Raw genomic sequence first — 17,012 nt, 5'->3', positions numbered from 1 at the left:
CCGGTAGTTAATTTTTCTATAAACAAAACAAGGACGCCTGGGTGGCTCAGTGGTTGGGTGAGTCTGTCTTCGGCTCAGGGCATAATCCTGGAGTGCCAGGATCGAATCCCATGTCGGGCTCCCTGTGTGGAGCCTGTTTCTCCCTCTGCCTATATTTCTGCCTCTCTCTCTCTCTGTGTGTCTCTCATGAATAAATAAATAAAAGCTTTAAAATAAAATAAAACAAAACAAAACAAAACAAAACTCACCAGGCCAAAAACATTTTACAGGCAAGGCACAGATATCTCAAGGACTAGAGAACAGAAATCCTATGTAAACTCTTCAAAGAATAGAAATGAAAACTCTCTAACTCTCCCTATAATGTGAGTATAACCTTGATTCTTAAACTGCACACAGACAGTGTGACCAAGATTTGGGTACAATTTCTCTTATTAACTTAAGTACAGAAATCACTAGCAAACCAAAGTAGATTTTCAATGTCTACAAAGCATTTGCTGCTGCCTCCACCAAGGAAGTATCCATCCACTCCTTGAACCTGGGCTGGCCGGTGACTCTACTAGACGAATAGAATGTGGTGGAAGAAAAAAAAAAAAAAGAATGTGGTGGAAGGGGCTTAGATGATTTTTGAGCTTTAACCTCAAGAAACCTTAAAGGTTGGGGCACCTGGGTGGCTCAGTCGGTTAGGCGTCTGCATTTGGCTCAGGTGGTGATCTCAGGGTCCTGGGATCCAGCTCCACATCAAGCTCCCCTCTCAGCAGGGAGCCTGTTTCTCCCTCTCCCTCTGCCCCTCTCCCTGCTTGTTCTTTCTCTTTCTCTCTCTCTAAAAATAAATAAGCTCTAGGAAAAAAGAAAAGAAAAGAAACCCTGAAGCTTGCACTCTTGTCCACTTGCACTGCTATTTCCATGTGAACAAGTCTAAACCAAACTCTGGAGAGGCCATGTGAATGACAACCAAGGTATCGCAACTTTCAGCCTGACAAATGGCAGATGTGAGTATGGCCAGCCTTGGCCACCAGCCATATGCAAGCCACCAGCCACCTGCAGCCATGTGAGTCCAGGTGAAGTAAGCAGAATACTCAGCTGAGGTCAACCCAAATTATTCACCCACAGAATAGTGAGAGGGGGAAAAAAGTCATTTTAAGCCATTAAGTTTGGGGTTGTTTTGTTATGCGCTGTATAAAAAAGATAATCTGGGGGATCCCTGGGTGGCTCAGCGGTTTGGCACCTGCCTTTGGCCCAGGGCATGATCCTGGAGACCCAGGATCGAGTCCCACATCGGGCTCCCTGCATGGAGCCTGCTTCTCCCTCTGCCTGTGTCTCTGCCTCTCTCTCCCTCTCTCTGTGTATCTCATGAATAAATAAATAAAATCTTTAAATAAAAAAAAAGATAATCTGTCATGACAAAGTTGGATTCATTTTAAAAATAAAAGGGTGGCATATGAGAAAAGTCCTTACAGTTAATTTACCTCAGTAATATATTAAAGAAGAAAAACATATAACCATCTCCGTAAAAGCAAAAAGCATAGAATAAAATTCAATACCCACTTACTGTAAAGTGAAAGCCTTAGGAATCAAAGAAATCTTCCTTAACCTGATAAAAAAAAGTGTCCTTTATAAATGTACAGCCAAAAATCAATATCAATAAGATGTACTTCCTCTGAAGTCAAAGACAAGGATACTATACTCATGAAAAGAAGCATTAAAATAAACTGCACTGGTGCTATTTCATTAAAAAAAAAAAAGACAAGGATACCCGTAATCATATTTCTGCCCAACACTGCAGTAGGATCCCAGCCAGCAGAGAGGGCAAGAAAAAGAAAGAAAAGGAATAAATCTTGGAACAAAAGAAACAAAGCACATTTAAAGATGACATAATTGTCTACTCAGGAAAAAAAAATCACAGATAAATTTTTATAACAGAAAACAAGAGAGAGCTTAGCAAGATAAGTGAGTATAAGACAATTATACAAGGTCTAATTTATTCCATTTCTGTAAACGAAAAAAGTTTGGAAATGTAATTTAAAAATAAGAAAGAAAAAAAAAGCATTCATAATAGCAACAAAAACTGTAAGTTACCTAGAAATAAATATAATAAAAATTGACAAGACCAGTATGAAGAAAACTCATGCTTTGATAAAAGACATAGTTTTCTTTAGAATACCTAACTAAATAGAGACATATATTATTTTTCCTGGGTAAAAAGATTTAATATTAAAAAGATGTCAGGGGCACCTGGGTGGCTCAGTGGTTGAACATCTGTCTCCGGCTCAGGTAGTTGATCCCAGAGTCCTGGATCAAGTCCCACCCACATCGAGCTCCCTGCAAGGAGCCTACTTCTCCCTCCTCCTATGTCTCTGCCTCTCTCTGTGTGTCTCTCATGAACAAATAAATAAAATCTTTTTAAAAAAATGTTAATTTGTCCTAAATTAATTTTTGAACTCAGTATAATCTCAATAAAAATGCAACAAGAGGGGCACCTGGGTGGCTCAGTCAGTTAAGCAACTGCCTTTGGCTCAGGTTATGCTCCCAGGGTCTTGGGATTGTGTCCCACATCAGACTTCCTGCTCAGAGGGAGTCTGCTTCTCTCTGTGCCTTTCCCCTGGCTTGTGCTCATTCTGTCTCTCTCTCTCCCTCTATCTCTCCCTCTCAAAAATAAATAAAATATTTAAAAGTTTTTTAGGACAGCCCAGGTGGCTCAGCGGTTTAGCGCCACCTTAGGTCCAGGGTGTGATCCTGGAGTCCTAGGATCGAGTCCCTCGTCTGGCTCCCTGCATGGAGCCTGCTTCTCCCTCAGTCTGTGTCTCTGCCTCTCTCTCTCTCTCTGTGTCTCTCATGAATAAATACATTTAAAAGAATAATAATATGTTTTTTTAAAAAAGTTTTTTAGGGCAGCCCTGGTGGCGCAGCGGTTTGGCCCCGCATGCAGCCTGGGGTGTGATCCTGGAGACCCCGAATCGAGTCCCACATCGGGCTCCCTGAGGGGAGCCTCCTTCTCCCTCTGCCTGTGTCTCTGCCTCTCTCTCTGTGTCTATGAATAAATAAATAAAATCTTTTAAAAAAAGTTTTTTAAAAGAAATATAAAATAAAATTCACATGGAGATGCATAAGACCTAGAATAGATAATATGGTCGTAAAAGGAAATAACAAAATGGAGGATTTACACTACCACATGTTTAAGGTTAACAATAAAAGCTGCATTAATTAAGACAATGTGATACTGACATAGGGACACCATGGCAATTCGATGGGAAAGAAAGGTTTTTTAATGAAGCAACTGGATCTTTATATATAGGGGGGAAAAACACAAAACCTTGATTTCTACCACACTCAAGAATCTAGATAAATCATACAGCTAAATGTGAAAGCTAAGTCTATAAAGCTTCTAGATGAAAACACTAGAGAAAAATCTTCACATTCTTGGGATAAGCAGGATTTCTTTTTTTTTTTTAGTCTTTATTTATTTATTTATTATTTTTGTTTACATTTGTTTTTATTTAAGTTCGATTTGCCAACATATGGGATAAGCAGGATTTCTTAAAAAGGACCCAAAGCACTAACCATTAAAAATTTAATAAATTGGGGATCAGGTGGGGAAAAATAAGTTGATATATTGGCAAAAAAATGTGATAAAATTGATTTTATCTAAATGAAAACTTAGGCTTATTAAAATACACTATTAAAGTAAAAATGCAAGTCAGAGGCTGGAGGAAATATTGACAGTACTTATATCTGACAAAGGACACAAATCCAGAATATATAAAGACCTCTTGGGGCACCTGGGAGGCTCAGTCAGTTAAAGTCCATTAGGGCTCCAACTCTTGATCTCAGCTCAGGTCATGATCTGAAGGTTGTGGGATCCAGCCCCACCCAGGGCCCCGAGCTCAGCAGGGAGTCTGCTGCTCTCTCTCTCTATCCCTCTCCTCCCCACCCTGCCCCCTGCTTGTGCATGCACATGCGTTCACACTCTCTCAAATCAATCAATCAATCAATCAATCAATCAATCTGGGACGCCTGGGTGGCTCAGTGGTTGAATATCTGCCTTTGGCTCAGGGAGTAATCCTAGGGCCCCAGGATCAAGTCCTGTATCAGACTCTTTGCATGGAGCCTGCTTCTCCTCCTTCTAGCTCTCTGTTTTTCTCTTTGTGTCTCTCATGAATAAATAAATAAAATCTTTAAAATAAATAAATAAATAAGTAAATATTTTTTTTAAAAAAATAAAGAACTCTTACAAATCAATAAGAAAAAGAGAAGCTGTTAAAAAATGGGCAAAAGGTTGGGGTGCCTGGCCAGCTTAGTCAGAGGTGTTGAGACTCTTGGTCTCAGCAGTGGTTTGAGCCCCATATTGAGTACAGAGCTTAATTAGAAATAAAATCTTTTGGGGGCAGCCCCGGTGGCCCAGCAGTTTAGCACCGCCTTCGGCCTGGGGTGTGATCCTGGAGACCCGGAATCGAGTCCCATGTCAGGCTCCCTGCATGGAGCCTGCTTCTCCGTCTGCCTGTGTCTCTGCCTCTCTCCCTCTCTGTGTCTGTCATGAATAAATAAATAAAACCTTAAAAAAAAAAAAAGAAATAAAATCTTTTAGGACGCCCTGGTGGCTCAGTGGTTGAACATCTGCCTTTGGCTCAGGTCATGATCCTGGGGTCCTGGATTGTACTGCATTGGGCTCCCTGCAGGGAGCCTGCTTCTCCCTCTACCTATGTCTCTGCCTCTCTCTCTATGTCTCTCATGAATAAATAAATAAAATCTTTGGAAAAAAAAAAAAAGAAAATCTTTTTAAAAAGTGAGCAAAGGGGATCCCTGGGTGGCGCAGCGGTTTAGCGCCTGCCTTTGGCCCAGGCCACGATCCTGGAGACCCGGGATCGAATCCCACGTCGGGCTCCCGGTGCATGGAGCCTGCTTCTCCCTCTGCCTGTGTCTCTGCCTCTCTCTCTCTCTCTCTCTCTCTGTGACTATCATAAATAAATAAAAATTTAAAAAAAAAAAAGTGAGCAAAGGCTTGAACAGATATTTCACAAAGGAAGATATGTACATGGCCAATAAGAATATGAATACATGGGGTGCCTAGGTGGCTCAGTCTGTTAAGCAACTGAGTTTTTTAAAAATATCGAGCAGGCCCAGGGGGGCCTCCAGAGGCCTTGTGTATCCTCAGGGGTCCCTAGGTCCTGGCTTGGGATCCCCCAGATGTGCTCCCTTAGGCCAGAAGCCTGGGCAGACTCTATACCCTTTCTCACCTGATAATTCTATGATTATATCCTTAGAAATCCACTGTTTTTCAGGGCACCAGATGCCTCATTTCATCCCACACATCGAAAGTTCAGCTCCAATGTTGAGAAACGTGGGGTCCACAGAAAGAAGTGGATGTCACAGTGAGGGGAACAGAGGCCTTTTCACATCAGCGCAGAGCTCAGACACAGAAAGATGGGGACAGAGAATCGTGGAGAAAGAGGCAGAGACAGGGCACAGAGACCAGGGAGGCAGACAGAGAAGTGCAGACAGTAGACATGGCTTCAGCCAGATGGAGTCAGAAGGATGCCTGGGCACAGACAGAGCCACAGCTGGCAGGACGGAAGAGGCACAGAGTAGTGGCGGAACAGGCAAGGGGGCAGGGGTGGGTGGGTGAGAGGAAGGCGCTGGCCTCCTTGGGGACTCTTGTCATACCCCGTAGGAGGGCTGGCCACCTTGGCGCTGCAATCCCAGAAAAGCGTCCAGCTCCTCTTGGCTCTGCGATGAGGGGGCCTCCTGGCAGCCCATACATCCCGAAGCCTGCAGTTCGCTCCTGAAACACACATCACCACCACTGCCCTCTGTACCTAGGGGCTAGTGCCAGGCACCAGAGAGGAACACCGCTCAGCCCAGCCCTTCCTGTCGGCATAGATGTGGCCCAGACCCGTACTGCCTGCCCGCAGGGCTGCACTGTGGCAAAGCTGCGGGCAAGGGTGGCCCCTGCTGGCCACGGGACAGAACTATCCTCCAGAAGGAAGCCAGACTTGGCAGAGGCCAAGGGCAAGGGCAAGCTGGAAACTCATTCCTTGCCTGGTTTCTGATGCCCAGCTTTGCCCTCCTCAGCCCAGGACTCCAAGGGGCAGAGTTAGTGCCTGGCGGTGAAAGGTGACCCCTCAAAGACCCTGAGATACAGCTGGCACTACATGAGGGGCACCCATGGCATCTCTGCCTTCAGCTGGCTGCTCTCGGAAAGGTTCCATGACCCCGGTGGACAAGACTTCCACCTGAGTTGCCACCCAGGTCAGTTCAGGGACATGGCACAGAGTCCTCCCCTTCCGCCCAGCTCAGCCAGCTGTGCCAGGAGTGACTCACCTGAGCTAAGGGAACCTTTCCGTGGGACCGCAGCCAGAGCAGAGAGTCAGTGCCCCTCCATGGCTGGCGAGCCCTCTCAATGACCACCCACACTGAGCTCTCCACATTGACCCCCAGATCTTCTCTTTCTGACTTCCTCTGTCTTTGGGGAAGTGGTCAGGGGTTTTCCAGAAGAGGAGGAGAGCTGGGCCCTGTCTTCTGCCAATCAGACGCACAGGCCTGTGAGCAAGAGTTGCTACTCCTCTACTGTGCAAGGGCTCTACTGTGATGTCCAAAACATCCCAGGGCTGCGTCAGCCTGGAACCAGCAATGCTCCCCCCTACCCCGGGGGCACTTCTCAGGAACCTCCCAGTTGTCTGTGCCTCGCTTTCCTCTGCTGTAAAGTGAGGAGTTTGGGCCACATAATACCTGCGTCCCTTCCAGCTCTGATTCCTTTTATGGTTCTATGAAACCCAGAGTGGGAGGTGGAGGCGATATCTCCCCAACCCCGTACCTTCCCACCAGCCCCTGAGACCAGGTGGAGGAACCAGGACCACAGGAAGAGCTGCTTTTTTAAAGGCAGGTCATCCTCAACAAGAACCCCAGAGACACGGGGTCTGGACTGTCCAAGGAGTGCCCAGGTGTCCTCAGCTCCAGGCGTGCCTTCCCAATCACCTTCTCCTAGGTCTAGGTCTAGACAGGAGGCAGGAGGTCCCCCGTGGGTTACCTGCTCAGTGGATCCCGGAGCTCCCTGCCTGGCCCCCAACTGTGTCTCTTGAAGGGGTTGTGGTTGTGGGCGTGGGCGCGGAAGGCCCCCGATCTTCGGAGGGGCATGGGATGAAAGCCATTCCCCTCCTCCGTATTTCCCTCCTCCTCTTCTTCCTCCAGCTGCTCTCCAGACTCAACCACAGACAGGCAGCGGCGAGTGTGGCCTTGGGGCACCAGGTCTCCACCGGCGAGGAACACCTCTGGGATGTCTCCGTTCATGGGAGGCACACACAGGCCGGTCTGTGTCAAGAAGACAGAGATTGGGTGAGAGGAGTTCTAGAATCCTGGAACCTGGAACTGAGGAGTGTCATAGCCGGCTCTCCCTTTACAGAGGCACAGCACCGGACAGCGGCCGGCTCCAGGACACATGAGCGTCTAGATGCCAACTTCTCTGACCTGCAGTCTAGTGTTCTCTCTGGAGCGTGATGACATCCTCATTCACTCATTACCCTTCTAGCTCCTGGGCACCGCTATGGCAGAGAACCTAGCCAAGCAGAGAGAGAGATAGCATTCCTGTCCTCAAGGAATTCACAGTGATGTGTGTGCGTGCGTATGTGCATGTGCGCATACACAGAGACCAAAGCCCACATCACAAATGACTAAGTGGCCAGAGTGGCTTGTGCCACAAGAGAAGATGCAACAGAAGGCTTTGTGCATCCAAGGATGAGCCATTCGGAGAGCTCAGTGAGACAATGGAAGGAAGGCAGCAGCCCCTGAGGGCCTAGAGGGTGAGAGGTAGGATCTGGCCAAGCAGGGCAGGAAGAGCCTGGGTGGACTGAGGAGCAGCAGGAAGGCTCACAAGAAAGTGTTCTGGTTTCTTCCTTCCAAGGCTGGTCATATGGGAAGTGACAGAGCAAAAAGTCCTTTCTCCAGGGAGAGGAGAGAAGGCACTGCCAGCAGCTCACAATCTCTTCTCCCGTGCCTCCCCACATCACCCCAGGGGTTGTTCTGGTCACCCAGCACTCCTGGTGGCCCCCGCGGCCTGTCTCGGTGTGTCTCGGAGTTAAGAACCCTCAGGAACTCTCAGAGTTGAAGTGATAAGCCCCACTCCAGAGAGAAGTAACAAATACCTGAGTACAAAGGTGCTTGAGGGGGGCTGGGGCCTCTCCTCTATCATGGCAGGCATCCGTGCTGCTCACTCCTGGCCCCGTCTCTGGTGGCCTTTTGCAAATGAGGCTCCCCTTCTTCCTGGTCCCGGGGCACCCCCAGCTCCTGAGCTGTTGGCAGGGCCTAGAGGGCCCAGGAACCACTGAGCCAGAGCCTTCCACCTCCTCCCAGGCTTTCTGCCTTCCCCAGGTCCTGTATTGTTGGAAAGTTGATCCTTCAAGCCACTTTTCCTACTGTCACCGCCACCTGTCCACTGCTGAGAGGCGCTGCACCATCCCTGTCCGCCACAGGGAAGGAAGTGGCTGAGCAGATGGCCCCTGCGGCCCCACTATGGCTCTGAAGACAGACCAGGAGAGGCCTGGGAAATCAGTCCATGCTCCCCACACCTGGAGGCCACGTAGAGGGCCCCTCGGCTGACCACCAGGACAGGTGCCCTCTGTGTGTCTGTCTGTGACAAGGCCTTGTGCCATCTGATGTGCTCGGGGGAAATGGGAGCTCCTTGGGGAGCAAGCAGTTTGGAGGGCCAGAGCCCAGGCCTCCATCCAGTGGTCCCCAAAGCTGATACTCAGGGGCAGGGAGGGTGGAGTATTGTGAGAGCCTGGGGTGGAAGCCAGAGGAGGAACCGGGGTGCTCACCAGGAAAAGAAGAACAGAGGCTGGAAACAGGACAGAGACCTCACGGAAGTGGCAAACGCACTGGAGTTAGCCAACCCCAGCTTCTGCCTGCTGTTCCTGCCTAGTGGGGTCTGTGGGGCTGGATTGAGTGAGCTTAGTGAGATGCATGGACTGAAGCCTTGCCCTCTCCATCCCCAGGGATATTGCCGGCTGGAGAGAGTACTTGCTGCCCTGGCCTGCTGGGCACATATCTCTGATCCTGAAATCTTGCCCTTCTTCCTCTAGCTCAAACCAGCTGGAACTTGGCCTCTTCTGGGGACCCACCTTTTCCCAGCACTCATGTTGTTAATTCCTGGCCTCCGCCCTCTGTGCAAATGGAACCTGTGCGGCTCCTTCTGCCTCATATCTTCATGCCATTTCTCTCCATATGTCCTGTTCTCTAAACTCCACCCGTCCCATCCATGCTGCAATATCAATAATTTCTATTCTGTCCTTCAAAGAGATGAAGTATAGCAAAGCTGCCTCAACCTCTCCCAGAGACATTCCTTGTCCACTTTCTGAAATGCAAGCTGGCTTCATGGTTGTGTTCTCTCCCTGACCTCTCTTCTACCAGCTCCCACCAGGGCCCACCTGTCTCCCCCAGCCTTCTGAGCTTAGGAAATGGTGCAGGGCAGCAGCCAGGGCTGGCTCTCACACAATGGCTTTATTTAGCACCCAGATGAGATCCCATCATGTCACATCACTGCTTCCACAGATCAGAGATCAGAGATTCTGAAATAGGTCTGGGGTCAGATGCTCGAGAGGAAGGCATGAGAGGAAAGCAAGGAGTCTTCTTATCTCTGGATTGAATGGCTTCCCTACCAGCATCTCCTGCCCCTGATCCGATCAGTGGATGGTTGGGCACGCCAGAGTGCTGGGGTCAGAGCACACAATACTTTAACAGAGAGAGAGGAGAGGCAGGGAAGAGACCTCCGTTATTCAAAATCCTGAGGCCATAATTTCCTCATGGTGCTATTGGGGCTCCAAAACCCATTGGGCTGGTTAGCTCTGCCACTTTCGTGAGCCACATGACCTGGGAAACTTGCTCAGCGCTTTCGAGCTTCAGAACCATCTGTACAATGGGAACGATACTGACTCTGCAAGTTGAGAGGCTTGATGATACTGTGTACAGAATGTGACTGACGTGGTGCTGAGTGTGTGCTGGGGAGGGACATCAGAAAGGCTGGTCTCATGGTTTTCATTTAGAGGCTGGGAATGGAGAATCAGAGAGCTAGGGACTGAAAGGCCCAGGGAGAAAGCAGAAATAGGCATCAAAAGATAGCCATCCCGCAGCTCTCTCTCAGAAAAAGGACAGCATGTTGTGGGCTGATGGTAATGCAGCTATGATGGGGACTCCTGGCCCTGAACAACTGCTGATGGGAAGACCTGGAGCCACCCGCATCCAACACATCCAACGAGAAGGGCCGGGGACCCCCACCAATCAGCTCCTGATGGAGGGAGGGCTGCTCTGGTAAAGAGGTGGTGGCCTGCAGACTAGAGGACTGTGGGCCAAACCCATCCTGCGATCTTTTTTTTTTTTTTTTTTTAATGGCTGGGGAAAGAATCAAAGACAGAACACTACTTTGTGATACATAAAAATTACATGAAATTCAAATTTCAGTGTTCATAAATAAAGGTTGTTTTGGAACACAGCCATGCTCATTCACTTACATATGGTCTGTGGCTGTTTCTGCATTACGACAGCAAAGTTGTAGCTGCGACAGAGACCATATGGCCCACAAAGCCTAAAATATTTATTATCTGGGTCTTTACAGAAAAAGTTTGCAGACTCCTGATTTAAAGCAACTGGGTCTCAAAATCTCAGGAAGTACGAAGAAGAGACCACAGATGTTGAGGCTCAGTGCACACAAAGCAGGTGTTGGGTCACAGGCTGGAGACAGAGGCTTTGAGGACCCCAAGGTCCATTTCCTCCAGCATCTGGAGCCTGCAGGAGAGTGGGATCTTCACAGCCATCTCTTGAGATACACTATTATCCCCATTTTACACATGAAGGAACAGCACAGAGAGGTTCCCTAACTTGCTCAAGGTCACGGGGCCAGAGGAGGAGCCAAGTCCTGAAAGCACCTATGTCACACTACAGAGCAGGAGCTCTTTCCTCACCCAGAAAACAAGCTCCTGAAGACAGTACACCGCTAGCTTTGAAAGAAATGGTGCAACAGTGTTCTTCACCATCACCCCCATACCTGTCCCTCCACCAACACAGCCAAAGAAAGGAAGCAATTAGATGGGGGTCCTAGGGAAATTAAGTTTGTCCTTTTACTCCCTCTGCTGTCTTGGAAACCTGAGTGAGGTGCTGGGGCAGGTGGGGCTCTGCCAATGTGGGCTGTCAGCGAGCACTGGGGTAGGAACCACTCCCTGCAACCACCCCAGCTGCCCTGCTAGGCACAGCGACTGCCTGGGGGCTTCCTGGGGCTAGGCCTGGGGCCCTAGGTCTCCTAAAGGGGGACAACCAGAGGAAGATCCCCAAAGAGCCAGATAATAAAGAATGGGAAGAAACAAAATCTTTAAAAAAAAAAAAAAAAAAAGGATCCCTGGGTGGCTCAGAGGTTTAGCGCCGCCTTTGGCCTAGGGCGTGATCCTGGAGACCGGGGATCGAGTCCCGCATCGGGCTCCTGGCATGGAGCCTCCTTCTCTCTCTGCCTCTCTCTCTCGGTCTTTCATGAAGAAATGAATAAACAAAATCTTTAAAAAAAAAAAAAAAAAAAAAGAATGGGAAGGAAGGAAGAGCCAGATACCCTGATCCGCTGCCTTCTCCCAGCCCTGGCGGGGACAGGGACACAGAAAACCCTTTGATGGTTCAAAATTTAACCTGCTTGCTCCTTCCCCCTGGAGAGTAAACCATTAATCCACCAGGGTCCTGCAGGCAGGGCTAGAGCTGGGCTTCTCCTAGCCTCAGATCAAGAAAGCCCTAGTAAGCACAGTTACTTCCCGCCCTACTCCCCAGACACCCCGTTCCATGGTAGGTACCCAACACCCCCGCCCCCTGACTCAGCTGTAGGGGCTCTGTCTCTCAGTGTGAGGCACAGGAGATTTCGCTGTGGGCAGAACAGGGGGGTCCTGAAACTCCCTCTCCTCCTCTGATCTGCTTGTCAATTGCCATAGACTAGCAGCCCAATTCCAAAAGTCGAAAGGCCAAACAAACAAAAAAAAGTCAAAAGGCCAAAGGCATAAGCAGAGGGCTAGTGGTCATTCAGCAGGCGTTGCTTGGGCACCTACCAGGTGTCGGGCATGGAGAAGAGGACCCAGGAGGGTCTATGCCGGGCACTGTCCCTTAGTGGCACAGGGGTGAGTACAGACAAAAGCCACCTATCTGTCCACGTCAGCTTCCAGGTTGGCATTTTTTTTTTAATTAAAAAAAATTTTTTTAAGATTTTGTTTGAGAGAGAAGGAGCGCTTGCGCATGAGCTGGGGGAGGGGCAGAGGGAGAAGCAGACTCTGCTGAGCCGGGGTGGATGGGTGGGGACTGGGCTCCAGGCTCCATCTCAGGACCCCGGAGATCATGACCTGAGCCAAAATCAGCCGCGAAACCAACTGACCCCCCCCCCCCAGGTATCCCCCAGGTTGACTTCTGAGAAGGACCTACCTGCTTGCAGGACTCACAGGACAGAGTTACCGATTTTATTGCTAGTACTTAATTCCGGAAGTGCAAAGCCCAGGAGCCCAGCGTCCCTCTAAGGCAAGCACACCTCCCTGTACTTAAGACAGCAGTTAGGCATCTATCTCAAACACCCGCCCTAAGTCACTCCCTCCTCTTGGATATGCCAGGCTCACAAATCAGTCAGGAATTGTGCTGCTTTGGGCTTCTAAGTGTGACCACTTTTTAAAATTGGTTTGCCCCGCCCTCTTCCTTCCCACTGGGCCTGTAAACTCATCCTACCAGGGTCTCATCTGACTGCAGATGTGGGGCAGGGCCACCGTCCTCTTCCATCTCTGGCCCATTGGCTCCTTGGCATGCATTCAGGATATTGTGCCAGAAGGGTGGGGCGAGAGAGGGTCTGAGGTTCAGAGGGACACACCTGAGAAGACTTTGGCCACTGCGTCCCAGAGAATTAACCCATCAGATCTCAGGGAACAGCTACGGTGGCAGGTGGAGTGGGGAACCCCTCAGTTGCGGGGTGGGGTGACCTAGAATCTGGGCTTCCCTAGCTCTCAGGTGTGAGTCGGCAGCCCCTTAACCCTCACAGTTAATGCCCAAGGATAAAGGGAACCACATCAGACCCAGGAGGGAGAGGACCCTGGATGAATGAGGATCTCGAGGCTCTAAACTGGCGGCAGGGCCAGACTGCCTCCCATACCTCCTAAGAAAAAGAGATGAAACAACATCATAATGGACTTTGGTGTCAGATGGGCTTGTGTCTGAACCCCCAGGGCCACGGTTTACGTCTTCATTGTCTGGGGTTATTTAACTTCTCCAAACCTCTTTTTTTTTTAAGATTTTATTTATTTATTCATGAGAGACACAGACTGAGAGAGAGAGAGGCAGAGACACAGGCAGAGGAGAAGCAGGCTCCATGCAGGGAGCCCGATGTGGGACTCAATCCTGGGACTCCAGGATCACACCCCGGGCCGAAGGCAGGCACTAAACCACTGAGCCACCCAGGGATCCCCAAACCTCATTTTTAACACAGGGATGACCATATATCAACCCCACAAAATCGTAAGGATGAAGAATGCACATAGAGGGTTTAGCATCACTTGTCACACGAGTAGTGTTAACTCTTGGCCGTGCTTGTGATTTGCTGTTTACACACTTGCACCCCCCCACACACACACACACAACAATCTCTAATTAAAAGTGGGAGCTGAGGGATCGGCCTCCCTGCATGGAGTCTGCTTCTCCCTCTGCCCGTGTCTCTCTGCCTCTCTCTCATGAATAAATAAATAAAATCTTTTTTAAAAATGGGAGCTGGGGCAGCCTAGGTGGCTCAGCGGTTTAGCGCCACCTTCAGCCCAGAGCCTAATCCTGGAGATTCAGGATCGAGTCCCATGTGGGGCTCCCTGCATGGAGCCTGCCCCTCTGCCTGTGTCTCTGCCTCTCTCTCTCTCTTTCTGTGTCTCTCATGAATGAATAAATAAAATCTTAAAAAAAATAAAAAAATAAAAAATGGGAGCTGAATGCAGTAGGCTAGTGGAGAAGCTACAAATTGCTCTGCCACTTCCTGGGTGTTGAAAGGTTCTTTAAAAAAAAAAAAGATTTTATTTATTTATTAGACACAGAGAGACAGAAACAGAGAGAAAGAGAGGCAGAGACACAGGCAGAGGAAGAAGCCGGCTCCATGCAGGGAGCCTGACGTGGGTCTCGATCCCTGGTCTCCAGGATCACGCCCTGGGCTGAAGGCGGTACTAAACCGCTGAGCCACCCGGGCTGCCCCCCCCCCTTTTTTTTTTTAAGATTTTATTTATTTATTCATAGAGACACAGAGAGAGAGAGAAGCAGAGACACAGGCAGAGGGAGAAGCAGGCTCCATGCAGAGAGCCCGATGTGGGACTCGATCCAAAGTCTCCAGGATCACACCCTGGGCTGCAGGCAGTGCTAAACCGCTGCACCACCAGGGCTGCCCTTGTTGAAGGGTTCTTGAGGAACTTGCTTCCAGGGGTATCCCCGTTCTTGGGGTGAGGACCCAGGGAAAGTGAAGAGGGAAACTCACCGGATCTGGGAGATATCCCCGTGGGGGCCCTGCTCCTGCTCCCACTGGCAGCTCCAGTACAGGGAATAGTCTTCTTCAGGGAGCCCCTCTCAGAACCCAGTCCAGCACCTCAGTGGGGGCACCTCTGTCAGTCCTTTTAGGGTTACTGCTCATGATCCAGAAATTTGCATAGGAGACAGGGGGCACTTCTTCCAGCCCAGACCAGCTGCCTCCTCAACTGCTCCAGCCCTTCCCTGCCCTGCCCTACTTCAAACACCCCAAGGATGGTGCTGGTGCTGTGCCCAGGCCTTTAACCCCTTGGATGCCATGGCAGGTGTCAAGGATCCCTGGTCCTCCTGTCCTCAGCACTGCCTGAACAAAGGGCAGGCACTGGCCTTAGGCCCATGTGAAAACAGGTACAAGAAGCCAAGATAGGGTCACCCTGAGACCCTGCAGACACCTGATACCCCAGGGAACCTCTACCCTCCTTCCAGCGGGACAGAGTGAACTGGGGAGGGGAGAAGGAGAGCATCCTGGGAAGGCCCACAGCTGGAAACCTACTCAACCGCAGGGTCCTCCTGGGACCCTAGGAAGAAGGGAAGAACTTTGCCTGCTCTCGAATTTGTCTGCAAAATTGCTGTTGGTCCCTTTAAGGGGCAGATTACAGGGTAGGGGCGATTAACTGGGCAGCATCAATTACCTGGAAGATGGGCTTGGGCCCAGCCCCCCCAACCCCTTCCTCATCACAGCTTCTGGGGGGCTGAGTCCCCTCTCCGCTTCCCCGCTTCCCCGGCTGGCAGAGGACATCCTGACCTAGGGGCCCTCCTGGCCTCCTCCTGTGGCCTGGTGGCCAAGGACACATCACCATCCGCGAGCCGGGGCCTCAGAGCCACCTCGCAGCCTCTCTCCTAGTCTGCCCAGTGCGAACCTTGGAGGGGATAGGTGCCTACAGTGGGACACAGACATTTGGCGTGCAGCCCTTGTCAGGAAAGGTCAGCTGCCCCTCGCTGTCATGGGACCTGGGCGAGCCCTGCTGTCTCTGTGTTTCCTGGGCTAGGAAACCAGAGGATGGAGTTCAATGATCCACAGTGGATCCCTCCTCTAGGTGACAGGAGGGCAGTTGCTGCCCCACATGGAACCTGTGTCCTTCCTGCTGGCTGGCCCCCAGACCACAAGAGCGATGGTGGCTATTCCTGGCCTTGTAGGAACTCAGGGGGACACCACCTCATTTTACTGGTGTGGAGGCCTCGGAGATCCTCTAAACCTGGTAGCATTCAGATAAGGACACGGGCTCAAGGCAGGTGTGATTTACTGGCTGTCACAGCGTAAATCCCAGAGGACCCAGGGTGGCTGCCTGGCTCCCAGGGGATCAAGGCTTGAGGCTTCCCATCCTGCCAGCTTCTTGAGAATTCCTAGACCTGCTCCCCATGGACTTTCTTCAGCCAGAGTCCCAAGGCCTAGTATATAAAGTGGGTGGAAATCTGGGCACCTGGCTCCTCCAGGCACCAGGGAAGGGTGTGGATGCATGAGCCGGTGCCAGCTAGACATCTGTACGTCGTGGGAGGATAGAGGGCTGGTTTCCAGGGGGTGGAGGGCATCTGGACCACAGTGATAGCTAAGTCACTAATTGTACTGCCTTTTTGGGAGGAGGCTCTCTGTTTGGTACTCAATCTTCAGGAAAGGTATGGGACCAGCACTTCTCTCCATCTCCCTCACAGACCTGCAGGCAGTCTCCAGGTCGGGACCTCCCCAGGATGGTCTCCATTAGGGTGGAAGAGCGCTGTCTGCTACTCACTTCCCATGAAATCTCTTCGAGAAGCTCAGAGGGCTCAATCACAAAGCCAGCTATCCCAGCTCAGCCTGTCTATAGGTTTCACCGGCTCTTATATTCTCCAATACTCCATGACTTACGGGAGGCTCACATTCCACCCAGACTCCAGGGAACCTGATCTCTCCAGATGAAGTGTCTGGCTCTGGCCTTTGTTCAGGGTGCCTGTGACACCAACTGCCTTCACAATGCTTCTCTTGTCACCTGCATCAGACCTGGGTTCCCCCAGCTGCCTCCTCCACACTGAGTGCCAGGACAAACACTGCGGAGCTCTATGGAAGGAGGGCCCCAGCTTTTGGGAAAGGAGTACCTCCTCGAGTTCAGACTAGGAAGAAATCTCCCGGGGCACCTTCCACAATTAGCAATTTATCCCATCTTCTACCCAGAACCCCTCACACTGCAGGTGAACTCCTCATTGTTTCCAGTAGAGACTACAGACTACTCGGACATATTGTTCCCTCTTCCAAAGGCTGACATTCCAGCCCCAGATGATGCCTATCCAACCAGCCCCCTGCTCCTTCTCTGTGGAGCTTCCCCACTTTCCCCACTCTCCTGAGGAGGTCCCAGGTCTCCCCCAGAACACAGCGAATGAGCACAAATGTATGGTCCTCGTCCTCTGACCTGACCAGTCCTGGGGGGTCCGAGCCGCAGCCCCTGAAGCAGGGAGGTGAGCTGGTGGAGGGCTACTCCATTTGGAGCCTCCCGATGTCTCCA

Source organism: Canis lupus, chromosome 7 (assembly GCF_011100685.1).
Source record: "Canis lupus familiaris isolate Mischka breed German Shepherd chromosome 7, alternate assembly UU_Cfam_GSD_1.0, whole genome shotgun sequence".
NCBI lineage: Eukaryota > Metazoa > Chordata > Mammalia > Carnivora > Canidae > Canis > Canis lupus.
This window is presented reverse-complemented; position numbering follows the sequence as displayed.